This window comes from Oryzias latipes, chromosome 2, assembly GCF_002234675.1.
Source record: "Oryzias latipes chromosome 2, ASM223467v1".
Classification (NCBI taxonomy): Eukaryota; Metazoa; Chordata; class Actinopteri; order Beloniformes; family Adrianichthyidae; genus Oryzias; species Oryzias latipes.
In genome coordinates this window covers 9,616,826-9,638,720 of record NC_019860.2, presented here as the reverse complement: position 1 = coordinate 9,638,720, position 21,895 = coordinate 9,616,826, and the positions used below count along the sequence as shown (strand labels likewise).

The following is a 21,895-nucleotide window of genomic DNA, read 5'->3' as shown; positions in this document are numbered from 1 at the left end:
TAGACGATTGAATGATCCAATGTGAAGCGTCTAACCAAAGGGGGATAAAGCCAGTGTCCCACTGTGGCTCGTCCTGCCCCATCATCGACCACCAACAAGCAACCAAAGCCTCAAGAGGAAGTGCAGAAAAAGTTCCTTTGCTCTGGGGGGCCTTCAGGACAACATGCTTGCTATCCACTGCCCCACTGGCCACTGCCCCACTGGCCACTGCCCCACTGGCCACTGCCTCAGAGCAATTAAAAGCCACCAGACAAGAACTCACTAGTCTGGCTCCAGGGTGGGGGCACTGGTAACTCTTATTGGGGGGAGTAGGTGGATCTAGTAATGAAAAGGTTTTTGTTTGAATCGCCCTTAGTCTGGCCCGTCTCCCAGGACCAGTTTGAGGTGGAACACCACCCAGGTACTGGCTCCTTGGATCATTCGGGCTCGCAAACCACTCCACCACGATAAGGTGGCGATTCAGGGAGGGGATATTTATCAGTCGCTAGCCAATCACTAACAATTACTGTGGGGAAACTGAAATGCTGGGAGAAAACCCACAAGACTGCCCGGCTTTAATTTGGTTCATTATCTAAATATCTTGGTGACTGATTTATTTATATATGTATGTATGTATGTATGTATGTATGTATGTATGTATGTATGTATGTATGTATGTATGTATGTATGTATGTATGTATGTATGTATGTATGTATGTATGTATGTGTGTATGTGTGTATGTGTGCATGTGTGCATGTGTGAATGTATTTATTTATATATTTATTTACTCATTTGTTTTTTATTATATTTTATTTTGTATTTTTTTATTTATTTGTTATCAATTACTTACTAATTGAACAGAGAGAACAGAACAGAGAGAGAAGGCGTAGATGCAGACAGCGAGGGCAGATGGCGCTCTTAGCCTCTAATTCACTTTTAAAAGTCTTTTTTAGAATCTAGGGAAAGCCGGAGCACCCGGAGAGAACCCACTAATGCACACAAGAACACAAAAACTATTCTTCATATAGTGATTACCTTATTACCCTTGTGCTATTCAAGGCACTTTAAAGTTGGTTTACTGAGGGCTCTGTATTTATATTTGCATGTTTGGCCATAAATCTCTTTTCATATAGAACTTTATCTCTATATATTTTTGGATATTTCATGGATCACTATTTTTTGCTCTAAAACAATCTCTTTATGTAGATATATTTATGAGTCTATCTTTCTATCTGTGACAATATATCCTAACATTTTTGCATATTTGTATATAAATTAATTTTTTTAGTGTTATATTTATACTTTTTAAAACAAAGATCAAGAGAAACGTCAGGTCAAACATAGATAAACTAACTAAATGAATATATGAAAAATATATAAAAACAAAGACTTACAAATATTTATCAACTTCAGACATGTTTCTCTACTTCCAAATAAAAAATAAATCTTTAAAATGAATTTATGACAACTTATATTTATCTTAGTAAAAACACTAACAATTTGTAATATTAAATAAAATAATATAAATACATGTAGAAAACCTGTCACACCTTTTTATTACAAAATTACTTATATTCCTACTAGCTAATGTTATCTAATATTTACACCTATGCATTGCTGCTTGCATTGGAGCTGACTTTAACGGCTGCTTCTTCTGACTGAACCCAACTGAACTGATGTGGTGGATTCACTTTCAGTGTGTCTAGCAGTTGAGAAGAGGCGTCCGGCTTTGCTTTAGGGCAAATGCTCTTAGTTTTTCTTCTCTTCGTGGTTTTCTGAGGTGCAGCTCCAATGGTAAAGATAGTCTTCTGAGGTTCTAACAACAAGGAGGCTTTTACTTTGTCCGATGTCGAGACTTTCTTTGCAAAAGAACTTTGTTGTTCAAAAGACTTTTCCTGAGGTGCACACCCACTTGATTTAGCCTGGCTGCTGACTTTAACGGCTGCTTCTTCTGACTGAACCCAACTGAACTGATGTGGTGGATTCACTTTCAGTGTGTCTAGCAGTTGAGAAGAGGCGTCCGGCTTTGCTTTAGGGCTAATGGTCTTATTTTTTCCTCTCCTATTGGTCGTTTTCTTAGGTGCAGCTCCAATAGTAAAAATACTTTTTTGTGATTCCAAACAAGCTGAGGCTGTTATTTGGTTCAATCCAGAGGCACTTTTAGGTCTATCAAATTCCGTCTGGATTGAGGTCTTCTGTTGAGGTGCACACACAATTGTCTCTGCTTGGTTGCTGATTCTATTGGTCGCTAAGTTGGACAGAAAGACCATCTCTACCACCTGAATTTCAAGATTTTCTCTTTTCTCCTTTTGTTTTCCAATTTGATCTTCCATGTGTGAATTTAGGTTGTTGATTTCAAGCAGTTGTTTTGTGACCATTTCTGTCTCTTCTAAAACTGTCTTGTAACCCTTTGAGTAGCTTGGTTTCTTTTCCACCTTGAGGAATTCTGTCACATTTTGGATCTTCTCCTCAAGTTCTCTGATTTCCTTTCGCCTCTCTTGTCTAATGTGCCGCTCCTGCTCAATACTTTTTTCAGAAAACAACCAGTCTTCATCAGCCTTAAGTGCCTCCTGCTCATATTTCTTAAGGAGGTCCAGTTTTTTTGCGATGTTCCTTTCCCTCTTAGCTAAACAGCTTTTTAGCTTATTGCGCTGTGAGATCAATCCATTAAGATCGTTGACGTCAGTTTCTTCTTGAGACTCCTCTGATAGTGAGTCTTCTGAATCAGAATCACTTGAATTGTCATCCTCACTATCTGAATCAGAGGGTCCAAATGGATATTCTCTGGGGGTGGGAGAGTCCAGACTGTGCTCATCGGTCTGCTCATCAGTGTAGCTGTTGTCAGGGGACATTGAGTAGTAAAACTCCAGATCACCTTCAAAGTCACTCTGACTACATTTCCTGTCGCCATCAGAGATTTGAGATGAATTGTCTTGAGAGTCCAGACTGTGCTCATGGGTGTAGCTATTGTCAGGGGACATCATATTGTTGACCTCCAGATCAGCTTCAAAGTCACTCTGACTACATTGCCTGTCACCATCAGAGATTTGAGATGAATTGTGTTGGGGGATGAGAGAGTCCTGACTGGTCTCCTCTCTGGAACTTTCCTCGGGGAAGACAATCATGTTATAAAAGTCGTCGTCCAGGACGATGTCACTCTCATTTTCAACAATATCGGACCAGAGTTTTTTGACTTTTTCTTCCTGTTGCCTCATTTTTCTCATTCTTGATAGCTGATTTGTTTTCTTTGTGTCTTCTTGAGTTGAAGGAATACTAATCTCTGGGGAGTATTTATGCATTTAAATCCCATCATGCCATGATGTAAAATGACATCATTGCATGTCATCATTTGATGATATGATGTAATATTATCAAAGGATGACATCATATTATGTCATCCTTTGATGATGTAGTCATTGAATGATGTCATCACTGAATGATGTCATCACTGAATCACAGTACTGTTTTCAGAATTTCCCCCCGTCTTCTATGCAGGATCTTCAAAGACGGAGAACCACAACCCACCTAAACCTCTGCCACAGTTGAAGAATGTCCGTCATTGATCAATTCTCATCAAAAATCCTCCTGAACATTTCTGAGGCTTTCTGAAACATTCATTGAAGAGCATTGGAAGATTTCTCAACATAAAGGTTTTTTCTCTCAAAGCAATAGATTGAACCGTATCGTACTTTATAACACACATTAGGAGTTCTATTCTGTGCCTTAAAACAAGGAGCATGAGAGGTCCCACATCGTGATTTGAGCGACGGGCAATTCGCCACTTCCAGTGCTATCGTCTTCCAGAAGTGGCCAGTTTCATCCATCATTCAATCATCCGGATGATAGTTACATCTATTCTCTGTGATAATCTTCCTCAGTGTATCACCTGCAGATTTGGTTGTTGTTTTCTAAATCCTCCCTGAATTCATAACCAAAGAAATAACTTTTAGCATGAACCCAAGTGTGGAGTAAATTTGTTTTGGATGAGAAAACAGAAATTTCTGCACAGTTACAGAATATAACGTTGTTATAACTTGTTCTTTCAACTATGTGAGGTTATCCAAATATATTTTTCCTTGCCAGTTTTTATCAACTATAAAACTTTTTTTAAAGGTAATTCAACAGATTGGATTGCTGAAATTGTTTATATTTGATTTTATCCTACAGGGAATTGGGAACATCAAGTGAGAAGGATCTTGGAGATCTTGACAAGCTGGAGCCTCAGAGTTGTACAATAAAAAAATATATTTTATGTTTGTTTCTCTTTTTTTGGATTTTTCTCAAAGGCAGATGACCAATAAATAAAATGTCAAAAGTCTGAGATGAGAGAGCAGAAAATAAAACCAACTAAGAGTCCAATACGAGAGATCAACCTGACTCTTCACTCTTTTCCTGCGCAGCAACGGGTGCATGAGTGTGCACTGCGGATTAGATGGATTTTAGGGCAATGTAGAAAATCTTTCAGTGATGTGACGTTTAGAAAAGAGTGCTTGAGTGCTGCTGCAGAGATTTTCCTGGAAGGCAGACACAAAAATATGAACTCACTAACAAAATTAAGCCAATCCCAAAGTCAGCCACCTCCACTATCAGAAGATCAAAAATATTAGCAGTTGATGTGTTGTCACAGCTTGAGGATGCTTTGCAGAGAGTAGAAAGCATCTTATTAGAAATTGATGAGTCCACATATGTCGCAGATAAGGCCCAACTTTTGGTCTATGTGGGATTTGTTCACAAACAAACCAAAGCATATTTCAAAACAAATATTCCAAAGACTATATTTTTTTCAGTTGGGTTAGGGCTCACAATGGCCTTTCCGTCCAGCTCCAGCAGCAGCGTAGGCCGTCAGGGACAAGTAATAACTCACTCCGCCCTTGGACAGGCGTGACATAATAGACATTGAAAAGATTGAACCGTATCGTACTTTATAACACACATTAGGAGTTCTATTCTGTGCCTTAAAACAAGGAGCATGAGAGGTCCCACATCGTGATTTGAGCGACGGGCAATTCGCCACTTCCAGTGCTATCGTCTTCCAGAAGTGGCCAGTTTCATCCATCATTCAATCATCCGGATGATAGTTACATCTATTCTCTGTGATAATCTTCCTCAGTGTATCACCTGCAGATTTGGTTGTTGTTTTCTAAATCCTCCCTGAATTCATAACCAAAGAAATAACTTTTAGCATGAACCCAAGTGTGGAGTAAATTTGTTTTGGATGAGAAAACAGAAATCTCTGCACAATTACAGAATATAACGTTGTTATAACTTGTTCTTTCAACTATGTGAGGTTATCCAAATATATTTTTCCTTGCCAGTTTTTATCAACTATAAAACTTTTTTTAAAGGTAATTCAACAGATTGGATTGCTGAAATTGTTTATATTTGATTTTATCCTACAGGGAATTGGGAACATCAAGTGAGAAGGATCTTGGAGATCTTGACAAGCTGGAGCCTCAGAGTTGTACAATAAAAAAATATATTTTATGTTTGTTTCTCTTTTTTTGGATTTTTCTCAAAGGCAGATGACCAATAAATAAAATGTCAAAAGTCTGAGATGAGAGAGCAGAAAATAAAACCAACTAAGAGTCCAATACGAGAGATCAACCTGACTCTTCACTCTTTTCCTGCACAGCAACGGGTGCATGAGTGTGCACTGCGGATTAGATGGATTTTAGGGCAATGTAGAAAATCTTTCAGTGATGTGACGTTTAGAAAAGAGTGCTTGAGTGCTGCTGCAGAGATTTTCCTGGAAGGCAGACACAAAAATATGAACTCACTAACAAAATTAAGCCAATCCCAAAGTCAGCCACCTCCACTATCAGAAGATCAAAAATATTAGCAGTTGATGTGTTGTCACAGCTTGAGGATGCTTTGCAGAGAGTAGAAAGCATCTTATTAGAAATTGATGAGTCCACATATGTCGCAGATAAGGCCCAACTTTTGGTCTATGTGGGATTTGTTCACAAACAAACCAAAGCATATTTCAAAACAAATATTCCAAAGACTATATTTTTTTCAGTTGGGTTAGGGCTCACAATGGCCTTTCCGTCCAGCTCCAGCAGCAGCGTAGGCCGTCAGGGACAAGTAATAACTCACTCCGCCCTTGGACAGGCGTGACATAATAGACATTGAAATTCTCGGTGTTTAGTGTACATGAATGAACCCAAAATGATCACAGTTTAATTGAAGTTCCAAAGCATTTTGAAGTTGTGGAAGTGTTGTCCAACAGACTGAAGCTGTTGGGCATGTGGAGTCCAGACAGCCAAGTTCTGGTATCTTGAATGTGTTTTTGCTCCAAGAAGATGTAAAGTTTTACAGCTTTGAAGAAGTTCATGATAAAATCTTGTAAGTTTACAGAACGGGATCATTCTGAATTTCTGAACATCTTGCTGTGACCCGGATTTGAACCGGGGTTGCTGCGGCCACAACGCAGAGTACTAACCACTATACGATCACAGCTGAGAAGTGATGGTGGTCACAGTTCTAGTGTTTATTGCTCTCCAGGGCTTTTTTGTCAGAACACAGTTGGACCTTGAAGGAAATTATATTTTTGGTCCTAACTTTAGAAGGGTTTCTCTGTCTTTTTTTATTACGTTTTCTGTTTTACATATATCACTTTTAGTTTATTCCATAGCTAAAGTGTGTGCTTTAACTGAACTCCGTGCATCCTGACCTCACATTCCTGAGATGTGACCTATGGACAGCAACTGTCAGTCATTCCCCTACAGAGAAGGGGGATGCTGACCTCTCGGGGGATGCTGACCTCTCGGGGCACTGGCCAGCAGAAATGGAGCCAGCACTCTAATCTAAACCACCTGAGGAATAGAGTATGTCTGTGAGAACCGCTCTGGATGTCCAGTTCTCAAGAAGAACAAAAGACTGAACTTTGACCCAGAACCTCCATGGATTTCCTGCTGTCAATCTGATTTGTTGTGGACAGGAAGGGACGGAGTTTACTGCAACACTAGGTGTCCCTTTGAAGTCATTCCCTGACGAGAGGAACTGGTCACGGAGAATGACCCTCTACGATTGGCTGAAGGAGGAGACGGATCATCGATCAGCCAATGCAAGTGTTCCAGGGCGGAGATTCGACGTCATGTTTTCCATGGGAGGAGGGAAACCCTAATTGTCTTTAAAAGTCTGAGCAGAGCATAATTTTATTGTCTTCTTCTGTCTTGTGGCCTTTCATGTAAAACGCCTGTAACTTCTTGCGTTTTGAAGGCCTTCTAAAATGAGGACCCAGATCTGTTTTAATTCTGTCTTAGAACTTTTGTTAGGGAATAAACCTTCTGTGAATTTATCCGGCTGAATCTTGGTCTTATATCTTTGCCGACTAATAGAACATGCGTGGAAAAATCTCAGAGCGAAAGATATTTTCCAACAACCTCAAGAACAGTAGAAATGCTAAGTTTGTTATCTTCATACACACATATAGGAGAGACACATTTTCACATCACAATCACAGCAGGTGACCACTCTGGTCTTTCATTCACAATACTTTTGCCCCTTTTAGTCAAAAACATTGTTCCATTCTCTCTTTACTTAGTATCAGCCTAACAGCGGCATGTGGGTAGAAACTGGCTTTAATCACCATACAGAAAACATGGTGATTAACATGTATTATTATAAAATGAAGACAAAAACAACAGGCTCATTTCCACCATGCCTTCCCATGTGTCCAAGGGTCCTTGGGCAAGACATTAAATCCAGTTTTTGTCCTGGTCGTTTAAGGTTGGCGCCAATATTTAGCAATGTGTGAATGTGTGTGTCTATTGGGGAATGGGACTGTGAATTTAAAGCAAGCCTCCTAGGAAGGTAGTAAAGCACTGCATAAGTAGCATCTGCTGCTAACTATTTATTCAGATTTTCACCGGTAGAAGAATCTGACAGTGAGATCAATTCAAATGCACAGAATTGTGTGTTGCTGTGACACTTGGATGGGAACTTGGTGACTAAAGGCCATAGATGTTTAAAGCTAAAGCCATGTGCACCTGTACGGTTACTGTGGCTTTTTGGGTTATCCATGCCCATGGATGGTCGTAGAGAGGAGTGGCTGCATTCATAAGGAGAGTACAGGTGTGTTTGAGAGTTCCCTTTAGGCTTGTTGAAAGCAGAAGCTATGATTGTTATGCGTATGGTAAGTGTTTTGTGAAGTATTCTCTTGTAAGTTGATGTACAGATGATGCTGTTGTACGGAGCTCCTAAGCCATATTCTAATTATAGCACAATTTTGACCTTCAGTTACATAGGACTTTGCAGCAAAAAAAATATGCAACCCTGGACGGTCAGCACAAGGAACATGCACTGATCACATGAACAGCCCCTGAACAGTCAACAGGATAGCAGGGATTAAAATCATTGAAAATCTGTAGGACTCACCTACATCTTTCACAACAAATACTCTTAAGACTATCTTTTTTTCAGTTGGGTTAGGGCTCACAATGGCCTTTCCGTCCAACTCCAGCAGCATCGTAGGCCGTCAGGGACAAGTAATAACTCACTCCGCCCTTGGACAGGCGTGACGTAATAGACATTGAAATTCTCATTGTTTAGTGTACATGAATGAACCCCAAATAATCACAGTTTAATTGAAGTTCCAAAGCATTTTGAAGTTGCGGAAGTGTTGTCCAACAGACTGAAGCTGTTGGGCATGTGGAGTCCAGACAGCCAAGTTCTGGCATCTTGGATGTGTTTTTGCTCCAAGAAGATGTAAAGTTTTACAGCTTTGAAGGGGTTCATGATAAAATCTTGTCAATTTACAGAAAGGGATTATTCAGAATTTCTGAACATCTTGCTGTGACCCGGATTTGAACCGCGGTTGCTGCGGCCACAACGCAGAGTACTAACCACTATACGATCACAGCTGAGAAGGGATGGTGGTCATAGTTCTACTCTTTGTTGCTCTCCAGGGCTTTTTTGTCAGAACACAGTTGGACCTCAAGAACAGTAGAAATGCTAAGTTTGTTGTCTTCATACACACATATAGGAGAGACACATTTTCACATCACAATCACAGCAGGTGACCACTCTGGTCTTTCATTCACAATACTTTTGCCCCTTTTAGTCAAAAACATTGTTCCATTCTCTCTTTACTTAGTATCAGCCTAACAGCGGCATGTGGGTAGAAACTGGCTTCAATAACCACACAGAAAACACCATAGAGATCTATGTACACCAAGGTGTGAGACAAGAAAACCAACCTTCAAGAAGAAGACTCTATCACAACAGCTGTCTTTACTGAGTCTGAAAGTGACACCAAAATGAAGACAAAAATAATAGGCTCATTTCCACCATGCCTTCCCATGTGTCCAAGGGTCCTTGGGCAAGACATTAAATCCAGTTTTTGTCCTGGTCGTTTAAGGTTGGCGCCAATATTTAGCAATGTGTGAATGTGTGTGTCTATTGGGGAATGGGACTGTGAATTTAAAGCAAGCCTCCTAGGAAGGTAGTAAAGCACTGCATAAGTAGCATATGGTGCTAACTATTTATTCAGATTTTCACCGGTAGAAGAATCTGACAGTGAGATCAATTCAAATGCACAGAATTGTGTGTTGCTGTGACACTTGGATGGGAACTTGGTGACTAAAGGCCATAGATGTTTAAAGCTAAAGCCATGTGCACCTGTACGGTTACTGTGGCTTTTTGGGTTATCCATGCCCATGGATGGTCGTAGAGAGGAGTGGCTGCATTCATAAGGAGAGTACAGGTGTGTTTGAGAGTTCCCTTTAGGCTTGTTGAAAGCAGAAGCTATGATTGTTATGCGTATGGTAAGTGTTTTGTGAAGTATTCTCTTGTAAGTTGATGTACAGATGATGCTGTTGTACGGAGCTCCTAAGCCATATTCTAATTATAGCACAATTTTGACCTTCAGTTACATAGGCCTTTGCAGCAAAAAAAATACGCAACCCTGGACGGTCAGCACAAGGAACATGCACTGATCACATGAACAGCCCCTGAACAGTCAACAGGATAGCAGGGATTAAAATCATTGAAAATCTGTATGACTCACCTACATCTTTCACAACAAATACTCTTAAGACTATCTTTTTTTCAGTTGGGTTAGGGCTCACAATGGCCTTTCCGTCCAACTCCAGCAGCATCGTAGGCCGTCAGGGACAAGTAATAACTCACTCCGCCCTTGGACAGGCGTGACGTAATAGACATTGAAATTCTCATTGTTTAGTGTACATGAATGAACCCCAAATAATCACAGTTTAATTGAAGTTCCAAAGCATTTTGAAGTTGCGGAAGTGTTGTCCAACAGACTGAAGCTGTTGGGCATGTGGAGTCCAGACAGCCAAGTTCTGGCATCTTGGATGTGTTTTTGCTCCAAGAAGATGTAAAGTTTTACAGCTTTGAAGGGGTTCATGATAAAATCTTGTAAGTTTACAGAAAGGGATTATTCAGAATTTCTGAACATCTTGCTGTGACCCGGATTCGAACCGGGGTTGCTGCGGCCACAACGCAGAGTACTAACCACTATACGATCACAGCTGAGAAGGGATGGTGGTCATAGTTCTACTCTTTGTTGCTCTCCAGGGCTTTTTTGTCAGAACACAGTTGGACCTCAAGAACAGTAGAAATGCTAAGTTTGTTGTCTTCATACACACATATAGGAGAGACACATTTTCACATCACAATCACAGCAGGTGACCACTCTGGTCTTTCATTCACAATACTTTTGCCCCTTTTAGTCAAAAACATTGTTCCATTCTCTCTTTACTTAGTATCAGCCTAACAGCGGCATGTGGGTAGAAACTGGCTTCAATAACCACACAGAAAACACCATAGAGATCTATGTACACCAAGGTGTGAGACAAGAAAACCAACCTTCAAGAAGAAGACTCTATCACAACAGCTGTCTTTACTGAGTCTGAAAGTGACACCAAAATGAAGACAAAAATAATAGGCTCATTTCCACCATGCCTTCCCATGTGTCCAAGGGTCCTTGGGCAAGACATTAAATCCAGTTTTTGTCCTGGTCGTTTAAGGTTGGCGCCAATATTTAGCAATGTGTGAATGTGTGTGTCTATTGGGGAATGGGACTGTGAATTTAAAGCAAGCCTCCTAGGAAGGTAGTAAAGCACTGCATAAGTAGCATATGGTGCTAACTATTTATTCAGATTTTCACCGGTAGAAGAATCTGACAGTGAGATCAATTCAAATGCACAGAATTGTGTGTTGCTGTGACACTTGGATGGGAACTTGGTGACTAAAGGCCATAGATGTTTAAAGCTAAAGCCATGTGCACCTGTACGGTTACTGTGGCTTTTTGGGTTATCCATGCCCATGGATGGTCGTAGAGAGGAGTGGCTGCATTCATAAGGAGAGTACAGGTGTGTTTGAGAGTTCCCTTTAGGCTTGTTGAAAGCAGAAGCTATGATTGTTATGCGTATGGTAAGTGTTTTGTGAAGTATTCTCTTGTAAGTTGATGTACAGATGATGCTGTTGTACGGAGCTCCTAAGCCATATTCTAATTATAGCACAATTTTGACCTTCAGTTACATAGGCCTTTGCAGCAAAAAAAATACGCAACCCTGGACGGTCAGCACAAGGAACATGCACTGATCACATGAACAGCCCCTGAACAGTCAACAGGATAGCAGGGATTAAAATCATTGAAAATCTGTATGACTCACCTACATCTTTCACAACAAATACTCTTAAGACTATCTTTTTTTCAGTTGGGTTAGGGCTCACAATGGCCTTTCCGTCCAACTCCAGCAGCATCGTAGGCCGTCAGGGACAAGTAATAACTCACTCCGCCCTTGGACAGGCGTGACGTAATAGACATTGAAATTCTCATTGTTTAGTGTACATGAATGAACCCCAAATAATCACAGTTTAATTGAAGTTCCAAAGCATTTTGAAGTTGCGGAAGTGTTGTCCAACAGACTGAAGCTGTTGGGCATGTGGAGTCCAGACAGCCAAGTTCTGGCATCTTGGATGTGTTTTTGCTCCAAGAAGATGTAAAGTTTTACAGCTTTGAAGGGGTTCATGATAAAATCTTGTAAGTTTACAGAAAGGGATTATTCAGAATTTCTGAACATCTTGCTGTGACCCGGATTCGAACCGGGGTTGCTGCGGCCACAACGCAGAGTACTAACCACTATACGATCACAGCTGAGAAGGGATGGTGGTCATAGTTCTACTCTTTGTTGCTCTCCAGGGCTTTTTTGTCAGAACACAGTTGGACCTCAAGAACAGTAGAAATGCTAAGTTTGTTGTCTTCATACACACATATAGGAGAGACACATTTTCACATCACAATCACAGCAGGTGACCACTCTGGTCTTTCATTCACAATACTTTTGCCCCTTTTAGTCAAAAACATTGTTCCATTCTCTCTTTACTTAGTATCAGCCTAACAGCGGCATGTGGGTAGAAATTGGCTTCAATAACCACACAAAAAACACCATAGAGATCTATGTACACCAAGGTGTGAGACAAGAAAACCAACCTTCAAGAAGAAGACTCTATCACAACAGCTGTCTTTACTGAGTCTGAAAGTGACACCAAAATGAAGACAAAAATAATAGGCTCATTTCCACCATGCCTTCCCATGTGTCCAAGGGTCCTTGGGCAAGACATTAAATCCAGTTTTTGTCCTGGTCGTTTAAGGTTGGCGCCAATATTTAGCAATGTGTGAATGTGTGTGTCTATTGGGGAATGGGACTGTGAATTTAAAGCAAGCCTCCTAGGAAGGTAGTAAAGCACTGCATAAGTAGCATATGCTGCTAACTATTTATTCAGATTTTCACCGGTAGAAGAATCTGACAGTGAGATCAATTCAAATGCACAGAATTGTGTGTTGCTGTGACACTTGGATGGGAACTTGGTGACTAAAGGCCATAGATGTTTAAAGCTAAAGCCATGTGCACCTGTACGGTTACTGTGGCTTTTTGGGTTATCCATGCCCATGGATGGTCGTAGAGAGGAGTGGCTGCATTCATAAGGAGAGTACAGGTGTGTTTGAGAGTTCCCTTTAGGCTTGTTGAAAGCAGAAGCTATGATTGTTATGCGTATGGTAAGTGTTTTGTGAAGTATTCTCTTGTAAGTTGATGTACAGATGATGCTGTTGTACGGAGCTCCTAAGCCATATTCTAATTATAGCACAATTTTGACCTTCAGTTACATAGGCCTTTGCAGCAAAAAAAATACGCAACCCTGGACGGTCAGCACAAGGAACATGCACTGATCACATGAACAGCCCCTGAACAGTCAACAGGATAGCAGGGATTAAAATCATTGAAAATCTGTATGACTCACCTACATCTTTCACAACAAATACTCTTAAGACTATCTTTTTTTCAGTTGGGTTAGGGCTCACAATGGCCTTTCCGTCCAACTCCAGCAGCATCGTAGGCCGTCAGGGACAAGTAATAACTCACTCCGCCCTTGGACAGGCGTGACGTAATAGACATTGAAATTCTCATTGTTTAGTGTACATGAATGAACCCCAAATAATCACAGTTTAATTGAAGTTCCAAAGCATTTTGAAGTTGCGGAAGTGTTGTCCAACAGACTGAAGCTGTTGGGCATGTGGAGTCCAGACAGCCAAGTTCTGGCATCTTGGATGTGTTTTTGCTCCAAGAAGATGTAAAGTTTTACAGCTTTGAAGGGGTTCATGATAAAATCTTGTAAGTTTACAGAAATGGATTATTCAGAATTTCTGAACATCTTGCTGTGACCCGGATTCGAACCGGGGTTGCTGCGGCCACAACGCAGAGTACTAACCACTATACGATCACAGCTGAGAAGGGATGGTGGTCATAGTTCTACTCTTTGTTGCTCTCCAGGGCTTTTTTGTCAGAACACAGTTGGACCTCAAGAACAGTAGAAATGCTAAGTTTGTTGTCTTCATACACACATATAGGAGAGACACATTTTCACATCACAATCACAGCAGGTGACCACTCTGGTCTTTCATTCACAATACTTTTGTCCCTTTTAGTCAAAAACATTGTTCCATTCTCTCTTTACTTAGTATCAGCCTAACAGCGGCATGTGGGTAGAAACTGGCTTTAATCACCATACAGAAAACACCATAGAGATCTTGGTACACCAAGGTGTGAGACAAGAAAACCAACCTTCAAGAAGAAGACTCTATCATTGCCGCTGTCTTTACTGAGTCTGAAAGTGACACCAAAATGAAGACAAAAACAACAGGCTCATTTCCACCATGCCTTCCCATGTGTCCAAGGGTCCTTGGGCAAGACATTAAATCCTGTTTTTGTCCTGGTCGTTTAAGGTTGGCGCCAATATTTAGCAATGTGTGAATGTGTGTGTCTATTGGGGAATGGGACTGTGAATTTAAAGCAAGCCTCTAGGAAGGTAGTAAAGCACTGCATAAGTAGCATATGGTGCTAACTATTTATTCAGATTTTCACCGGTAGAAGAATCTGACAGTGAGATCAATTCAAATGCACAGAATTGTGTGTTGCTGTGACACTTGGATGGGAACTTGGTGACTAAAGGCCATAGATGTTTAAAGCTAAAGCCATGTGCACCTGTACGGTTACTGTGGCTTTTTGGGTTATCCATGCCCATGGATGGTCGTAGAGAGGAGTGGCTGCATTCATAAGGAGAGTACAGGTGTGTTTGAGAGTTCCCTTTAGGCTTGTTGAAAGCAGAAGCTATGATTGTTATGCGTATGGTAAGTGTTTTGTGAAGTATTCTCTTGTAAGTTGATGTACAGATGATGCTGTTGTACGGAGCTCCTAAGCCATATTCTAATTATAGCACAATTTTGACCTTCAGTTACATAGGCCTTTGCAGCAAAAAAAATACGCAACCCTGGACGGTCAGCACAAGGAACATGCACTGATCACATGAACAGCCCCTGAACAGTCAACATGATAGCAGGGATTAAAATCATTGAAAATCTGTATGACTCACCTACATCTTTCACAACAAATACTCTTAAGACTATCTTTTTTTCAGTTGGGTTAGGGCTCACAATGGCCTTTCCGTCCAACTCCAGCAGCATCGTAGGCCGTCAGGGACAAGTAATAACTCACTCCGCCCTTGGACAGGCGTGACGTAATAGACATTGAAATTCTCATTGTTTAGTGTACATGAATGAACCCCAAATAATCACAGTTTAATTGAAGTTCCAAAGCATTTTGAAGTTGCGGAAGTGTTGTCCAACAGACTGAAGCTATTGGGCATGTGGAGTCCAGACAGCCAAGTTCTGGCATCTTGGATGTGTTTTTGCTCCAAGAAGATGTAAAGTTTTACAGCTTTGAAGGGGTTCATGATAAAATCTTGTAAGTTTACAGAAAGGGATTATTCAGAATTTCTGAACATCTTGCTGTGACCCGGATTCGAACCGGGGTTGCTGCGGCCACAACGCAGAGTACTAACCACTATACGATCACAGCTGAGAAGGGATGGTGGTCATAGTTCTACTCTTTGTTGCTCTCCAGGGCTTTTTTGTCAGAACACAGTTGGACCTCAAGAACAGTAGAAATGCTAAGTTTGTTGTCTTCATACACACATATAGGAGAGACACATTTTCACATCACAATCACAGCAGGTGACCACTCTGGTCTTTCATTCACAATACTTTTGCCCCTTTTAGTCAAAAACATTGTTCCATTCTCTCTTTACTTAGTATCAGCCTAACAGCGGCATGTGGGTAGAAATTGGCTTCAATAACCACACAAAAAACACCATAGAGATCTATGTACACCAAGGTGTGAGACAAGAAAACCAACCTTCAAGAAGAAGACTCTATCACAACAGCTGTCTTTACTGAGTCTGAAAGTGACACCAAAATGAAGACAAAAATAATAGGCTCATTTCCACCATGCCTTCCCATGTGTCCAAGGGTCCTTGGGCAAGACATTAAATCCAGTTTTTGTCCTGGTCGTTTAAGGTTGGCGCCAATATTTAGCAATGTGTGAATGTGTGTGTCTATTGGGGAATGGGACTGTGAATTTAAAGCAAGCCTCCTAGGAAGGTAGTAAAGCACTGCATAAGTAGCATATGCTGCTAACTATTTATTCAGATTTTCACCGGTAGAAGAATCTGACAGTGAGATCAATTCAAATGCACAGAATTGTGTGTTGCTGTGACACTTGGATGGGAACTTGGTGACTAAAGGCCATAGATGTTTAAAGCTAAAGCCATGTGCACCTGTACGGTTACTGTGGCTTTTTGGGTTATCCATGCCCATGGATGGTCGTAGAGAGGAGTGGCTGCATTCATAAGGAGAGTACAGGTGTGTTTGAGAGTTCCCTTTAGGCTTGTTGAAAGCAGAAGCTATGATTGTTATGCGTATGGTAAGTGTTTTGTGAAGTATTCTCTTGTAAGTTGATGTACAGATGATGCTGTTGTACGGAGCTCCTAAGCCATATTCTAATTATAGCACAATTTTGACCTTCAGTTACATAGGCCTTTGCAGCAAAAAAAATACGCAACCCTGGACGGTCAGCACAAGGAACATGCACTGATCACATGAACAGCCCCTGAACAGTCAACAGGATAGCAGGGATTAAAATCATTGAAAATCTGTATGACTCACCTACATCTTTCACAACAAATACTCTTAAGACTATCTTTTTTTCAGTTGGGTTAGGGCTCACAATGGCCTTTCCGTCCAACTCCAGCAGCATCGTAGGCCGTCAGGGACAAGTAATAACTCACTCCGCCCTTGGACAGGCGTGACGTAATAGACATTGAAATTCTCATTGTTTAGTGTACATGAATGAACCCCAAATAATCACAGTTTAATTGAAGTTCCAAAGCATTTTGAAGTTGCGGAAGTGTTGTCCAACAGACTGAAGCTGTTGGGCATGTGGAGTCCAGACAGCCAAGTTCTGGCATCTTGGATGTGTTTTTGCTCCAAGAAGATGTAAAGTTTTACAGCTTTGAAGGGGTTCATGATAAAATCTTGTAAGTTTACAGAAAGGGATTATTCAGAATTTCTGAACATCTTGCTGTGACCCGGATTCGAACCGGGGTTGCTGCGGCCACAACGCAGAGTACTAACCACTATACGATCACAGCTGAGAAGGGATGGTGGTCATAGTTCTACTCTTTGTTGCTCTCCAGGGCTTTTTTGTCAGAACACAGTTGGACCTCAAGAACAGTAGAAATGCTAAGTTTGTTGTCTTCATACACACATATAGGAGAGACACATTTTCACATCACAATCACAGCAGGTGACCACTCTGGTCTTTCATTCACAATACTTTTGTCCCTTTTAGTCAAAAACATTGTTCCATTCTCTCTTTACTTAGTATCAGCCTAACAGCGGCATGTGGGTAGAAACTGGCTTTAATCACCATACAGAAAACACCATAGAGATCTTGGTACACCAAGGTGTGAGACAAGAAAACCAACCTTCAAGAAGAAGACTCTATCATTGCCGCTGTCTTTACTGAGTCTGAAAGTGACACCAAAATGAAGACAAAAACAACAGGCTCATTTCCACCATGCCTTCCCATGTGTCCAAGGGTCCTTGGGCAAGACATTAAATCCAGTTTTTGTCCTGGTCGTTTAAGGTTGGCGCCAATATTTAGCAATGTGTGAATGTGTGTGTCTATTGGGGAATGGGACTGTGAATTTAAAGCAAGCCTCCTAGGAAGGTAGTAAAGCACTGCATAAGTAGCATATGGTGCTAACTATTTATTCAGATTTTCACCGGTAGAAGAATCTGACAGTGAGATCAATTCAAATGCACAGAATTGTGTGTTGCTGTGACACTTGGATGGGAACTTGGTGACTAAAGGCCATAGATGTTTAAAGCTAAAGCCATGTGCACCTGTACGGTTACTGTGGCTTTTTGGGTTATCCATGCCCATGGATGGTCGTAGAGAGGAGTGGCTGCATTCATAAGGAGAGTACAGGTGTGTTTGAGAGTTCCCTTTAGGCTTGTTGAAAGCAGAAGCTATGATTGTTATGCGTATGGTAAGTGTTTTGTGAAGTATTCTCTTGTAAGTTGATGTACAGATGATGCTGTTGTACGGAGCTCCTAAGCCATATTCTAATTATAGCACAATTTTGACCTTCAGTTACATAGGCCTTTGCAGCAAAAAAAATACGCAACCCTGGACGGTCAGCACAAGGAACATGCACTGATCACATGAACAGCCCCTGAACAGTCAACAGGATAGCAGGGATTAAAATCATTGAAAATCTGTATGACTCACCTACATCTTTCACAACAAATACTCTTAAGACTATCTTTTTTTCAGTTGGGTTAGGGCTCACAATGGCCTTTCCGTCCAACTCCAGCAGCATCGTAGGCCGTCAGGGACAAGTAATAACTCACTCCGCCCTTGGACAGGCGTGACGTAATAGACATTGAAATTCTCATTGTTTAGTGTACATGAATGAACCCCAAATAATCACAGTTTAATTGAAGTTCCAAAGCATTTTGAAGTTGCGGAAGTGTTGTCCAACAGACTGAAGCTATTGGGCATGTGGAGTCCAGACAGCCAAGTTCTGGCATCTTGGATGTGTTTTTGCTCCAAGAAGATGTAAAGTTTTACAGCTTTGAAGGGGTTCATGATAAAATCTTGTAAGTTTACAGAAAGGGATTATTCAGAATTTCTGAACATCTTGCTGTGACCCGGATTCGAACCGGGGTTGCTGCGGCCACAACGCAGAGTACTAACCACTATACGATCACAGCTGAGAAGGGATGGTGGTCATAGTTCTACTCTTTGTTGCTCTCCAGGGCTTTTTTGTCAGAACACAGTTGGACCTCAAGAACAGTAGAAATGCTAAGTTTGTTGTCTTCATACACACATATAGGAGAGACACATTTTCACATCACAATCACAGCAGGTGACCACTCTGGTCTTTCATTCACAATACTTTTGCCCCTTTTAGTCAAAAACATTGTTCCATTCTCTCTTTACTTAGTATCAGCCTAACAGCGGCATGTGGGTAGAAACTGGCTTCAATAACCACACAGAAAACACCATAGAGATCTATGTACACCAAGGTGTGAGACAAGAAAACCAACCTTCAAGAAGAAGACTCTATCACAACAGCTGTCTTTACTGAGTCTGAAAGTGACACCAAAATGAAGACAAAAATAATAGGCTCATTTCCACCATGCCTTCCCATGTGTCCAAGGGTCCTTGGGCAAGACATTAAATCCAGTTTTTGTCCTGGTCGTTTAAGGTTGGCGCCAATATTTAGCAATGTGTGAATGTGTGTGTCTATTGGGGAATGGGACTGTGAATTTAAAGCAAGCCTCCTAGGAAGGTAGTAAAGCACTGCATAAGTAGCATATGCTGCTAACTATTTATTCAGATTTTCACCGGTAGAAGAATCTGACAGTGAGATCAATTCAAATGCACAGAATTGTGTGTTGCTGTGACACTTGGATGGGAACTTGGTGACTAAAGGCCATAGATGTTTAAAGCTAAAGCCATGTGCACCTGTACGGTTACTGTGGCTTTTTGGGTTATCCATGCCCATGGATGGTCGTAGAGAGGAGTGGCTGCATTCATAAGGAGAGTACAGGTGTGTTTGAGAGTTCCCTTTAGGCTTGTTGAAAGCAGAAGCTATGATTGTTATGCGTATGGTAAGTGTTTTGTGAAGTATTCTCTTGTAAGTTGATGTACAGATGATGCTGTTGTACGGAGCTCCTAAGCCATATTCTAATTATAGCACAATTTTGACCTTCAGTTACATAGGCCTTTGCAGCAAAAAAAATACGCAACCCTGGACGGTCAGCACAAGGAACATGCACTGATCACATGAACAGCCCCTGAACAGTCAACAGGATAGCAGGGATTAAAATCATTGAAAATCTGTATGACTCACCTACATCTTTCACAACAAATACTCTTAAGACTATCTTTTTTTCAGTTGGGTTAGGGCTCACAATGGCCTTTCCGTCCAACTCCAGCAGCATCGTAGGCCGTCAGGGACAAGTAATAACTCACTCCGCCCTTGGACAGGCGTGACGTAATAGACATTGAAATTCTCATTGTTTAGTGTACATGAATGAACCCCAAATAATCACAGTTTAATTGAAGTTCCAAAGCATTTTGAAGTTGCGGAAGTGTTGTCCAACAGACTGAAGCTGTTGGGCATGTGGAGTCCAGACAGCCAAGTTCTGGCATCTTGGATGTGTTTTTGCTCCAAGAAGATGTAAAGTTTTACAGCTTTGAAGGGGTTCATGATAAAATCTTGTAAGTTTACAGAAAGGGATTATTCAGAATTTCTGAACATCTTGCTGTGACCCGGATTCGAACCGGGGTTGCTGCGGCCACAACGCAGAGTACTAACCACTATACGATCACAGCTGAGAAGGGATGGTGGTCATAGTTCTACTCTTTGTTGCTCTCCAGGGCTTTTTTGTCAGAACACAGTTGGACCTCAAGAACAGTAGAAATGCTAAGTTTGTTGTCTTCATACACACATATAGGAGAGACACATTTTCACATCACAATCACAGCAGGTGACCACTCTGGTCTTTCATTCACAATACTTTTGTCCCTTTTAGTCAAAAACATTGTTCCATTCTCTCTTTACTTAGTATCAGCCTAACAGCGGCATGTGGGTAGAAACTGGCTTTAATCACCATACAGAAAACACCATAGAGATCTTGGTACACCAAGGTGTGAGACAAAAAACCAACCTTCAAGAAGAAGACTCTATCATTGCCGCTGTCTTTACTGAGTCTGAAAGTGACACCAAAATGAAGACAAAAACAACAGGCTCATTTCCACCATGCCTTCCCATCTGTCCAAGGGTCCTTGGGCAAGTCATTAAATCCTGTTTTTGTCCTGGTCGTTTAAGGTTGGCGCCAATATTTAGCAATGTGTGAATGTGTGTGTCTATTGGGGAATGGGACTGTGAATTTAAAGCAAGCCTTCTATGAAGGTAGTAAAGCACTGCATAAGTAGCATATGGTGCTAACTATTTATTCAGATTTTCACCGGTAGAAGAATCTGACAGTGAGATCAATTCAAATGCACAGAATTGTGTGTTGCTGTGACACTTGGATGGGAACTTGGTGACTAAAGGCCATAGATGTTTAAAGCTAAAGCCATGTGCACCTGTACGGTTGCTGTGGCTTTTTGGGTTATCCATGCCCATGGATGGTCGTAGAGAGGAGTGGCTGCATTCATAAGGAGAGTACAGGTGTGTTTGAGAGTTCCCTTTAGGCTTGTTGAAAGCAGAAGCTATGATTGTTGTGCGTATGGTAAGTGTTTTGTGAAGTATTCTCTTGTAAGTTGATGTACAGATGATGCTGTTGTACGGAGCTCCTAAGCCATATTCTAATTATAGCACAATTTTGACCTTCAGTTACATAGGCCTTTGCAGGCAAAAAAAATACGCAACCCTGGACGGTCAGCACAAGGAACATGCACTGATCACATGAACAGCCCCTGAACAGTCAACAGGATAGCAGGGATTAAAATCATTGAAAATCTGTATGACTCACCTACATCTTTCACAACAAATACTCTTAAGACTATCTTTTTTTCAGTTGGGTTAGGGCTCACAATGGCCTTTCCGTCCAACTCCAGCAGCATCGTAGGCCGTCAGGGACAAGTAATAACTCACTCCGCCCTTGGACAGGCGTGACGTAATAGACATTGAAATTCTCATTGTTTAGTGTACATGAATGAACCCCAAATAATCACAGTTTAATTGAAGTTCCAAAGCATTTTGAAGTTGCGGAAGTGTTGTCCAACAGACTGAAGCTGTTGGGCATGTGGAGTCCAGACAGCCAAGTTCTGGCATCTTGGATGTGTTTTTGCTCCAAGAAGATGTAAAGTTTTACAGCTTTGAAGGGGTTCATGATAAAATCTTGTAAGTTTACAGAAAGGGATTATTCAGAATTTCTGAACATCTTGCTGTGACCCGGATTCGAACCGGGGTTGCTGCGGCCACAACGCAGAGTACTAACCACTATACGATCACAGCTGAGAAGGGATG

At 41.2% G+C, this 21,895-nt stretch overlaps 8 non-coding genes across 8 annotated transcripts; all 8 read right to left on the bottom strand.

Moving 5' to 3' along the window:
- Nucleotides 1-10,402: 10,402 nt before the first annotated feature.
- Nucleotides 10,403-10,474, bottom strand: trnah-gug. Its single transcript has one exon. It is a non-coding gene; the product is annotated as a tRNA-His (tRNA).
- Nucleotides 10,475-12,032: 1,558 nt separating this feature from the next.
- trnah-gug lies at nt 12,033-12,104 on the bottom strand. The gene has a single exon. It is a non-coding gene; the product is annotated as a tRNA-His (tRNA).
- A 1,558-nt stretch (nt 12,105-13,662) lies between these two features.
- trnah-gug lies at nt 13,663-13,734 on the bottom strand. Its single transcript has one exon. It is a non-coding gene; the product is annotated as a tRNA-His (tRNA).
- A 1,557-nt stretch (nt 13,735-15,291) lies between these two features.
- trnah-gug lies at nt 15,292-15,363 on the bottom strand. The gene has a single exon. It is a non-coding gene; the product is annotated as a tRNA-His (tRNA).
- Nucleotides 15,364-16,921: 1,558 nt separating this feature from the next.
- On the bottom strand, nt 16,922-16,993 carry trnah-gug. The gene has a single exon. It is a non-coding gene; the product is annotated as a tRNA-His (tRNA).
- A 1,558-nt stretch (nt 16,994-18,551) lies between these two features.
- trnah-gug lies at nt 18,552-18,623 on the bottom strand. Its single transcript has one exon. It is a non-coding gene; the product is annotated as a tRNA-His (tRNA).
- A 1,558-nt stretch (nt 18,624-20,181) lies between these two features.
- On the bottom strand, nt 20,182-20,253 carry trnah-gug. Its single transcript has one exon. It is a non-coding gene; the product is annotated as a tRNA-His (tRNA).
- Nucleotides 20,254-21,811: 1,558 nt separating this feature from the next.
- trnah-gug lies at nt 21,812-21,883 on the bottom strand. Its single transcript has one exon. It is a non-coding gene; the product is annotated as a tRNA-His (tRNA).
- Between the last annotated feature and the right edge of the window lie 12 nt (nt 21,884-21,895).